Source organism: Aotus nancymaae, unplaced genomic scaffold, assembly GCF_030222135.1.
Source record: "Aotus nancymaae isolate 86718 unplaced genomic scaffold, 86718_ANA_hifiasm-v0.15.2.pri h1tg000043l, whole genome shotgun sequence".
In the NCBI taxonomy this organism is placed as follows: Eukaryota; Metazoa; Chordata; class Mammalia; order Primates; family Aotidae; genus Aotus; species Aotus nancymaae.
In genome coordinates, this window is record NW_026988457.1 from 16,595,928 (window position 1) to 16,606,131 (window position 10,204).

The window sequence follows — 10,204 nt, forward strand, 5'->3', positions numbered from 1 at the left end:
ACTCCTGACATCAAGTGATCTGCCTGCCTCAACCTCCAAAAGTATTGAGATGATAGGTGTGAGCCACTGTGCCCAGTCACATATTTTATGATTCTTTACATTAAATGTCCAGAATAGATACAGTCATAAAGATGGAGGGCAGATTACTGGTTGTCAGGCGCTGCAGAAGGGGAGAGTTAGGAGCAACTGCTTAACAGGTACAGGGTCGGCCGGGTGCGGTGACTCATGCCTGTAATCCCAGCACTTTGGGAGCCTGAGCCTGGTGGATCACAAGGTCAAGAGTTCGAGACCAGCCTGGGCAACAGAGCAAGACTTCATCTCAAAAAAAAAAAAAAAGGGGGTGGGGTGGTTTCCTTTCGAGATGATGGAAATAATTTGGAACTAGAAGAAAAGAGGTAGTCACACAACATTGTGAATGTACTAAATGCCACTCAATTGTTCATTTTGTTTTTATTTTTGTAGAGACAGGGTCTTCTTCCATTGCTCAGGCTGGTCTCAAACTTCTGAGCTCCAACAGTCCTCCTGACTCAGCCTCCCAAAGTGCTGGGATTATAGGCATCAACTACCATGCCCAGCCTGAATTTTTCTCTATCTTTCTTTCTTTTTTTTTTTTTGAGACAGAGTATTACTTTGTTGCCTAGGGTGCAGTGCAGTGGCATGATCTTAGCTCACTGTAACCTCTGCCTCCTGGGTTCAAGCAATTCTCCTGCCTCAGCCTCCTGAGTAGCTGGGGCTGCAGGCATGCACCACCACATCCAGCTAATTTTTGTATTTTCAGTAGAGACAGAGTTTCATCATGTTGACCAGGCTGATCTCAAACTCCTGACTTCAGGTGATTCACATGCCTTGGCCTCCCAAACTGCTGGGATATTGAGCAATATTAGTTTATGAATCTTGATGAATGCTGAGTGTATGATAGAATATACTGTTTGCTGGGAAGAACAATGGTAAAAAAAAAATCTAGCCACCCACACCCCAAGTGGAAAACTACTTGGGGCATTCCAAAGTGGCAGGACAATGTATGGATATCATACACCAGTTACAACAATTCTTTGAGATAGCTAACCCTGCCCCCATGTCTCCCTCATGGAGAATACTTTTAAGTTTGTCTGTAATCAGTGGTAAGTGGGTAACATCTGCCTACTTGGTATATTTTTGAGTTATGAGAAAATACAGAACAACTGTTTGTTAATAATGTCAACTGTTCAGAGAGAATAAATACATGGATCAGAATCTGCTCAGAGCCTTCAGCCTGGAATGCTGTCAGCCCCTGAGGCTCTCAGCTCAGAAGGCTGTTGGTCCCCCCAGTAGACCCACTTTGCTGTTCTATCTGGGTGTCTGCCTCTCATTGCCTTCAGCGGTCCCTGGGTGGGGGTCTCTTCAGCTGAGCTGGTACTCAGTAGTGGGATTACAGGCATGAACCACCATGCCACCATTCCCGGCTGTTTCTTTTTCTTTTTTCTTTTTTTTTTTTTGAGACGGAGTTTCACTCGTTACCCAGGCTGGAGTGCAATGGCGCGATCTCAGCTCACTGCAACCTCCGCCTCCTGGGTTCAGGCAATTCTCCTGCCTCAGCCTCCTGAGTAGCTGGGATTACAGGCACGCGCCACCATGCCCAGCTAATTTTTTGTATTAGTAGAGACGGGGTTTCACCATGTTGACCAGGATGGTCTCAATCTCTTGATCTCGTGATCCACCCGCCTCGGCCCCCCAAAGTGCTGGGATTACAGGCTTGAGCCACCGCGCCCGGCCTCTTTTTCTTTCTTTCTTTTTGTTTCTGAGACAGAGTGTCACCCAAGCTGGAGTGCAGTGGCACGATCTTAACTCACTGCAACCTCTGCCTCCTGACTTCAGGCAATTCTTCTGTCTCAGCCTCCCCCTAGTAGCTGAAACTACAGGCACACACCACTACGCCTGGCTAATTTTTGTATTTTTAGTAGATGTGGGGTTTCAACATATTGGTCAGGTTGGTCTCAAACTCCTCACCTCAGGTGATCCACCCACATTGGTCTCCCAAAGTGCAGGGATTATAGGCATGAGCCAGCTTGCCCAGCCAAATTATTCATTTTTAAATATTTATGTTATGTGAATCTCATACCAATAAAAAAATAAATAAAAGGAATAAATTCTTCAAAACAAAAAGTTAAGTAAAGAATGCATGACAATCAGGGAGAGGAGAGATTTTAGAGAAGAGATTTTTAAATTAGGAAGCAGTTTCAACCAGGTGAAGTGGCTCACACCTGTAATCCTTGCACTTTGGGAGGATGGGGTAGGAGGTTCGCTTGAGGCCAGGAGTTTGAAACTAGCCTAGTCAACATAGCGAGACTTCACTGCTACAAAAAAAAAAAAAAAAAAAAAAAACTTCTTAAAAAATTAGGTGGATGTGGTGACTCATACCTGTATGCCCAGCTGCTCAGGAGGCTGAGGCACGAGAATGACTTTAGCCTAGGAGTTTGAGGCTACTGTGAGATATGGTTGTGCTACTGCACTCCGGTCTGGGTAACACAGGAAGACCCTGTCTCTAAAAATAAAACATAATTAAGGAGTCAGTTTGGACTGAAGTTCTTCCAAACTAATATTTTCTTATCATACAGGCTCAGGTCTTGGTGCTCAATTCTGACTTGATGAATCACAGCCTTCTTAGATCTATCATCTAACTACACAAAAGAGATCAAAGGGCCAGGCGCGGTGGCTCACGCCTGTAATCCCAGCACTTTGGGAGGCCGAGGCGTGAGGATCACGAGATCAAGAGATCGAGACCATCCTGGTCAACATGGTGAAACCCCGTCTCTACTAAAAATACAAAAAATTAGCTGGGCATGGTGGCACGTGCCTGTAATCCCAGCTACTCAGGAGGCTGAGGCAGGAGAATTGCCTGAACCCAGGAGTTGGAGGTTGCGGTGAGCCGAGATCGTGCCATTGCACTCCAGCCTGGGTAACAAGAGCGAAACTCCATCTCAAAAAAAAAAAAAAAAAAAAAAAGAGAGATCAAAATTACATTTTGGCTAGAAATCTAAAAAAAATGTGTTCAAGGAATATTCAGCCCCTGCTAGCCTTTTTTTTTGTGTGTGTGTGTGTCTGTGTGTGTGTGTGTGTGTGTGTGTGTGTGTGTGTGTGTATGTGAGACAGAGTCTCACTCTGTCGCCTAGCCTAGAATGAAGTGGCGGGATCTCAGCTCACCGCAGCCTCCACCTCCTGGGTTTGAGCAATTCTTTTGCCTCAGCCTCCCAAGTAGCTGGGATTACAGGTGCCAGCCACCATGCCCAACTAGTTTTTGTATTTTTAGCAGAGATGGAGTTTCACCATGTTGGCCATGCTGGGCTCAAACTATTGATTTCAAGTGATCAACCCGCCTAAGCCTCCAAAAGTGTTGGGATTACAGACATGAGGCACTGCACCCGGCGCTAAAGTTTTCTTTGCTTATTTATTTTGAGACACAAGGGCTTACTCTGGTGCCCAGGCTAGAGTGCAGTGTGCAGTCACAGCTCACTGCAGCCTCGACTTCCCAGGCCTAGGTGATCCTCCCACCTCAGCTTCCCAAGTAGATGGGACCACAGCTGCATGCCACCACGCTCAGCTAGCTTTTGTATTTTTTGTGGAGACAGGGTCTTGTTATGTTGCCCAAGCTTGTCTTGAACTCCTAGGCTCAAACAATCCACCTGCCTGGGCCTCCCAAAGTGCTGGGATTACAGATGTGAATCATCCACCTGGCTACTTTTTTTTCTTCAGACTTGACCTTGATCTCAGACAGCCCAAGGGATTAGTCAGGACTGGAAGGGAGGAGAGAGGGAAGGTAGAATTGCTACCCAAGAAGAGCAAAGAAAAATAAAAAAGAAATTGATATTTAGGTTTTGACATTCAAAATGAGATTTAAAACAGTTTGACATGTAATTTATACACCCTGCAAGTCACTCATTGAAAGTCCTTAACTCGGCTGGGTGCGTTGGCTCATGCCTGTAATCCAGCACTTTGGGAGGCCAAGGAGGGTGGATCACAAGGTCAGGAGTTCAAGATCAGCCTGGCCAAGATGGTAAAACCCTGTCTCTATTACGGTGTCTCACAACTGTAATCCCAGCACTTTGGGAGGTGGAGGTGGGCAGATTACTTGAGGTCAGGAGTTCGATACCAGCCTGGACAACATGATGAAACCCCGTCTCCACTAAAAATACAAAAAATTAGTTACTCCGGAGACTGAGGCAGGAGAGTCGCTTGAACCCGGGAAGCGGAGGTTGCAGTGAGCCGAGCCCGCACCATTGCACTCCAGCCTGGGCAATGAGAGTGAAACAATGTCTCAAAAGAAAAGAAAAGAAAAACTAAGTCACCTGCCTGTGTCACACGCCGGGAAGCACCCGAAGCTACCAGGAAGGCAGCAAAGGTAGTTTGGGGGCCCAGAATCGGGGCTGAAAGTGCCCCAGCCAGAAAATGGGTGGAATAGCCCATATAGCTCCCCACAAATGGAGGCCTGGGTTCCAATCCTGCCTCTGTCCCTTCTGACTCCTTAGACAAGGGTCTGAATGGTCTAAGCCTCAGTTTCTCCTGTAAAATGGGACTAAAAGTCGCCCCCGACCCCAAGCTATCTGGAGAATCAGGGAGATGGTACCTGGGAAGGGGACATCGTGAAGGGCTTGGCCCCATGACCGTCTTAGGGTCTTTGTGGCTGCGCATGAGAGAAGGTCGGGGACCGGTGGTGATCAACACGAGGGAAGAAGCCGACGGGAAAGCCAGCCACGACTGCGCACACAGGGCCTCGGACTCCAGGCAAACGAGTGGGGCTTCATCCCAGGACGCTGGGGAGCCGGGGTGGGGGTGTGAGCAGGGCAGGGAGTGGATCAGAGCTTCGTGCGGCAGGCTCTTCTGGGCGCCTGCAGAGGGACGGCCGGGAGACCAGAGTGAGGATGAAACTCAGGGCAGGAACTGAGAAGATGGTCGTCAGCCCTTGGACACAAAGACAATGAGATGACATTTGTTCTCTGTTACAGAAAGGCCCTGACTAGCTTCGGCTCCGGCTTCGGCTTCGGCCCCGGCCCCGGCCCCGGCCCCGCCCCCGCGGAATCCCGGGCCCGCGCGTGCGCACTGGCAGCAGGGACTCCCCGACTCCGCCGCAGTGCGCGGGAGGGGGCGCGAGAGGGGAGTTCCGTGCGCTCCTAGCCCTTCCCGCGTGCGTTGCCAGGACAACCGGGCGGGGCCGCCGGGCGCTCACTGCGCCTGCGCAGGGCTGCTAGGCTTCACGTGCCGGGGCTTTCCCGTGGCGCGCCTGCCGGAGGGGAAGCCGCGCCCAGCACCTACGCGTCGGCCCCACCCGACCCCGCCCCCTCCAACCCTGAGGGTCGGGGAATCCTCACCCGCCGCAGTGCGCATAGGGGCGGGGCGGGGAAACCCGCTCAGACCAGAGTGGGGTTTGCCGAGGAGGTGGCGGGGGAGGAAGCGAGAGCAGGGTCTTCCCGAGGTTCCCACTCCAGCCCCCGCCGTCGCCTTAGCAACTGGGCGCGCGGGCCGCAGTGCGCGGGAAGCAGCCGAGTGACTCTGCGCCTGCGCGGGGCTCCGCGCCTGCAACCGGAGTAACCCTTCGAGCGCCTGGGGGACTGCGGGGGAGGAGACGATGGGCGCGGGGGAGCGGGTGCTGGGGAGGGAGAGACCGTGGGGGAAGGGACGACACTGGAGAGGCGCCGGGGGAGAGAAGGGGAGGAGGAGTGGGTGCGGAGGAAGAGGCGGTGGGGGAAAACGCAGTGGATAGGGAAGACAGGGAGGGGTGCAGGGGGAGGCGAGCCTGGGGGTGCTCGCCAGGGAAGGGGTGACCAAGGCTGAGGGGGATGGGTGAGGAAGCTTAGGGAGTGGAGAAGGGATATGGACAAGGAGAGGGGTACATTGGGGCGGTGGGGACACCTCCGGCACCTGCAGCCTCCGGCCCAGCAGATTGGCCTGCGAGGGTGGGGGTTGCTGTTCCAGAAAGTCAGGATCCTCGGGTCCGAGCTTAAGGTTTCCAGATTTAGAAAGAAAAAAACAACAGAAAATACAAGGCGCCCCCTTAAGCTTGACTTTCAGATAAACGAGTAACTTTTAAAAGTATGTCCCATTCCGTGTCCTCTACTTTATCCAGAAGCTCTAATCTTGGTTATTGTCGTCCCCCCATACCCCCAACTTATACACTGCCGGTCCCTATCCCTTCCGAAACCCTTGCGGACCCTCACGGAAAACGCCTGGCAGGGCGCCCCACAGCCCGGCACGTGGGGTGTCCCTCCCACCCCGCCATCCACTCCCCCAGCCATCTGCCATCGTCCCGGCCTTGAACACCAGCCTGAAGTCAACTCTGCGCTAGGCAGGGGATTGCGCAGAGACGCGGCGCGCAACCTGGGGGATTTTCTAAGCGCTCCTGCATCACTGCCCCCCCCACCACCACCACCACGACCTCCAAACCCTCTGCTACCTGCCTCCCCCTGCCAAGGCCACATTCGCCTCGCCGGTCCCAGACACCCGTACCTTCTCCTTCTCCAGGAACTTCCAGGGCTTTGCTTTTGGGCAGCGTTCCACACTCTCTGGGCACAAAAGCACACAGGCACGTAGTAGGTGCTCACAAAGAACATATTTGAGGGCGATTTTATGGAGGCAGGTGCAGGGGAGGGAGTGTTGCATCTCTCGACACTGACGGCTGCATCCTCGTCGCATGGAGACTTATCCCCTCTCTGGGCCTTTGTCCGCTCCAACAAAGCAATTTCCCTTTTATCCTTCTCAATGGTTTCAAAAAGTGTAAGATAACAAAACATTATGAAAAGCTCATCAAAGTGGGAAAGGTCAGCCCCCAGGGGTCCCTGGCTCTGGGCTGCCCCCAGCGCCTCCCCACCCACTTTCCCCACTTGTCATGTTCGCTCCTTTTACTTCTTCGCCATCGGAACAGTGGCACAGTTGCGCCTCAGGCCTGACTTCTGCTCCACAGGCCGGGAGCTTGGTCCCTGCGGATCATTTTCCCCAGGGGCATGTTATTCCGGAAATGGGCTAAGCGGTCCCGGATGCGGGACACGTGGGCGCCTTTGTTTTTAGTTTCTCAGCCCTAGGCGACGTCCCTGCAGAAGCCGGCCGTGGATGTGCTGTGTGGTGTCTTGGAGGCATTTCTAGGGCAGCTAGCTGGGCAGAGGGTAGTAATGTCCCTTTATTTGGAGGTGGGTAGCTCCTGGGGTGGTGCCGGGTGGGGAGCAGCCCTCTCCCATCAGCCAGGTCCAAGTAGCATCTGGCCCCTGATTCCCAGGGGCAGGGAGAGGAGAAGAGCAAAGAACAAGCTAGTTCACACCAGGGCCTGAGGGCAGTGAGAACCGTAAACCAGAGCGAAGTGCCCAGAGACGGGGCGACTCCAGGGAGGAGGCGACCTTGCATACAGCCCTGAAAGACATCGGGTGGAGACAGGGGCTGAGGACAGCCAGGGGAGGGCGATCCCGGCTGAAGGACCCGCAGATGCAAAGGCTCTGAGGCTGAACCGATTCGGGGGAGATGCTGGGTGTGTCCAGAGTGTAGTGGGCAGTACAGGGAGATCGCGGAGAGACAGGGACAAAGGGTGGGCGTTGCAGGGGCCGAAGGCGCCGGCTTGTAATGAGTCTGGGTCCTCCTTTTGGTTCAAGAAGAGCAGGAAGGTGGGGAGAGGGCAGCCATGCGGGACAGGGACGTGACCTGTCACATGGGTGCGGGGGGCCTGGGTCTCGGGACAGGGGCAGGTGACGGGGGCCTGGGTATCTGGACGTGGGTAGGTGCTGGGGTCCACAGCCTCTGGACAGGGGTAGGTGCCGAGGGGCCTGGGTCTCTGGATAGGGGTAAGTGCCAGGGACCAGGGTCTCTGGATGGGGATGGGTGCCGGGGACCTGGGACTGTGGACAGGGGTAGATGCATAGGGGCCTGGGTCTCTGGACAGGGGTAGGTGCCGGAGGGCCTGGGTCTATGGACAGGGGTAGCTGCCGGGGGGCCTGGGTCTCTGGACAGCTGCAGGTGCCGGGGTCCAGGGCCTCTGGACAGAGGCAGGTGCCGGGAGGCCTGGGTCTCTGGACACGGGTAGGTCCCGGGGTCCTGGGTCTCTGGATGGGGGTAGGTGCTGGGGGCCTGGGTCTCTGGACAGGGGTAGGTGCTGGGGGGCCTGGGCCTGGGTGGGTGCCGGGGTCCAGGGCCTCTGTACAGGGGCAGGTGCTGGAGGCCTGGGTCTCTGGACAGGGGTAGGTGCGGGGGTCCTGGGTCTCTAAAAGGGGCAGGTGCCGGGGGCCTGGGTCTCTGAATGGAGGTAGATTCTGGGGGGCCTGGGACTGGGTAGGTGCTGGGGTCCAGGGCCTTTGGACAGGGGTAGGTGCCGGGGGACCTGGGTCTCTGGAAGGGGTAGGTGCCGGGGGGCCTGGGTCTCTGGACAGGGGTAGGTGCTGGGGGCCTGGGTCTCTGGACAGGGGTAGGTGCCGGAGCCTGGGTCTCAGGACAGGGGTAGGTGCCCGGGGGCCTGGGTCTCTGGACAGGGGTTGGTGCCGGGGGCCTGGATGTCTGGACATGGGCAGGTGCCAGGATTCAGGGCCTCTGGACAGGGGCAGGTGCTGGGGGGCATGGGTCTCTTGACAGGTGCAAATGCAGGGGCACCTGGGTCTCTGGACAGGGGCAGGTGTCGGGGGCCTGGATCTCTGAACGGGGGTAGGTGCCGGGGTGCCTGGGTCTCTGGACGGGGATAGGTGCCGGGGTCCATGGCCTCTGGACAGGGGTAGGTGCCGGGGGCCTGGGTGTCTGGACAGGTGTAGGTGCCAGGGGTCCTGGGTCTCTGGATGGGGTATGTGCCAAGGGGCCTGGGCATGAGTAATTGTGGGGGTCCAGGGTGTCTGGACAGGGGCAGCTGTCGGGGGCCTGGGTCTCTGAACGAGGGTAGCTGCCGGGGTCCAGGGCCTCTGGACAGGGTAGGCGCCGGTGTCCTGGGTCTCTGGAAAGGGTAGGTGCCGGGGGCTGGGTCTCTGGACAGGGGTAGGTGCCGGGGGGCCTGGGTCTCTGGAGAGGGGTAGGTGCAGGGTGCTGGACAGGGGTAGGTGTTGGGGGACCTTGGCCTCTCGACAGGGGTAGGTGTTGGGGGACCTTGGTCTCTGGACAGGGGTAGGTGCGGGGTCCTGGGCATCTGGACAGAGGCAGGTGCCAGGGGTTTGGGTCTCTGGACAGGGGCAGGTGCCAAGGGGCCTGGGCCTGGGTAGGTGCCGGGGTCCAGGGCCTCTGAACAGGGGCAGGTGCCGGGAGTTTAGGTCTCTGGACAGGGGCAGGTGCCAGGGGCCTGGGTTTCTGGACAGGGGAAGGTGCCCAGGGGGCTGGGTGTCTGGACAGGGATAGGTGCCAGGGAGCCTAGGTCTCTGGACAGGGGTAGGTGCCGAGGGGCCTGGGTCTCTGCACAGGGGTATGTGCCGGGGGGCCTGGGTCTCTGGACAGGTTCAGGGACCGGGGGGCCTGGGTATCTGGACAGGGGAAGGTGCCCAGGGGGCTGGGTGTCTGGACAGGGATAGGTGCCAGGGAGCCTAGGTCTCTGGACAGGGGTAGGTGCCGAGGGGCCTGGGTCTCTGCACAGGGGTATGTGCCGGGGGGCCTGGGTCTCTGGACAGGTTCAGGGACCGGGGGGCCTGGGTATCTGGACAGGGGAAGGTGCCAGGGTCTAGGGCATCTGGACATGTTCAGGTGCCGGGGGCATGGGTCTCTCGACAGGGGCACATGCGGGGGCACCTATGTCTCTGGACAGAGGTAGGTGCCAGAGGGCCTGAGTCTCTGGACAGGGGTAGATGCCGGGGGGGCCTGGGTCTCTGGACAGGGGTAGCTGCTGAGGTCCTGGGTCTCTGGACAGGGGTAGGTGCCAGGGGTCCTGAGTCTCTGGACAGAGGTAGGTGCCGGGGGACTGGGTCTCTGGAGAGGGGTAGGTGCCGGGGGGCCTGGGTCTGTGGACAGGGGTAGGTGCCAGGGGGCCTGGGTCTGTGGACAGGGGTAGGTGCTGGGGTCCAGGGCCTCTGGACACGGCTAGGTGCCGGGGTGCCTGGGTCTCTGGACAGGGGTAGGTGCCGGGGGGCCTGGGTCTCTGGACAGGGGTAGGTTCTGAGGGGCCTGGGCCTGGGCCTGGGTAGGTGCCGGGGTCCAGGGCCTCTGGACAGGGGTAGGTGCCAGGGGTCCTGAGTCTCTGGACAGAGGTAGGTGCCGGGGGACTGGGTCTCTGGAGAGGGGTAGGTGCCGG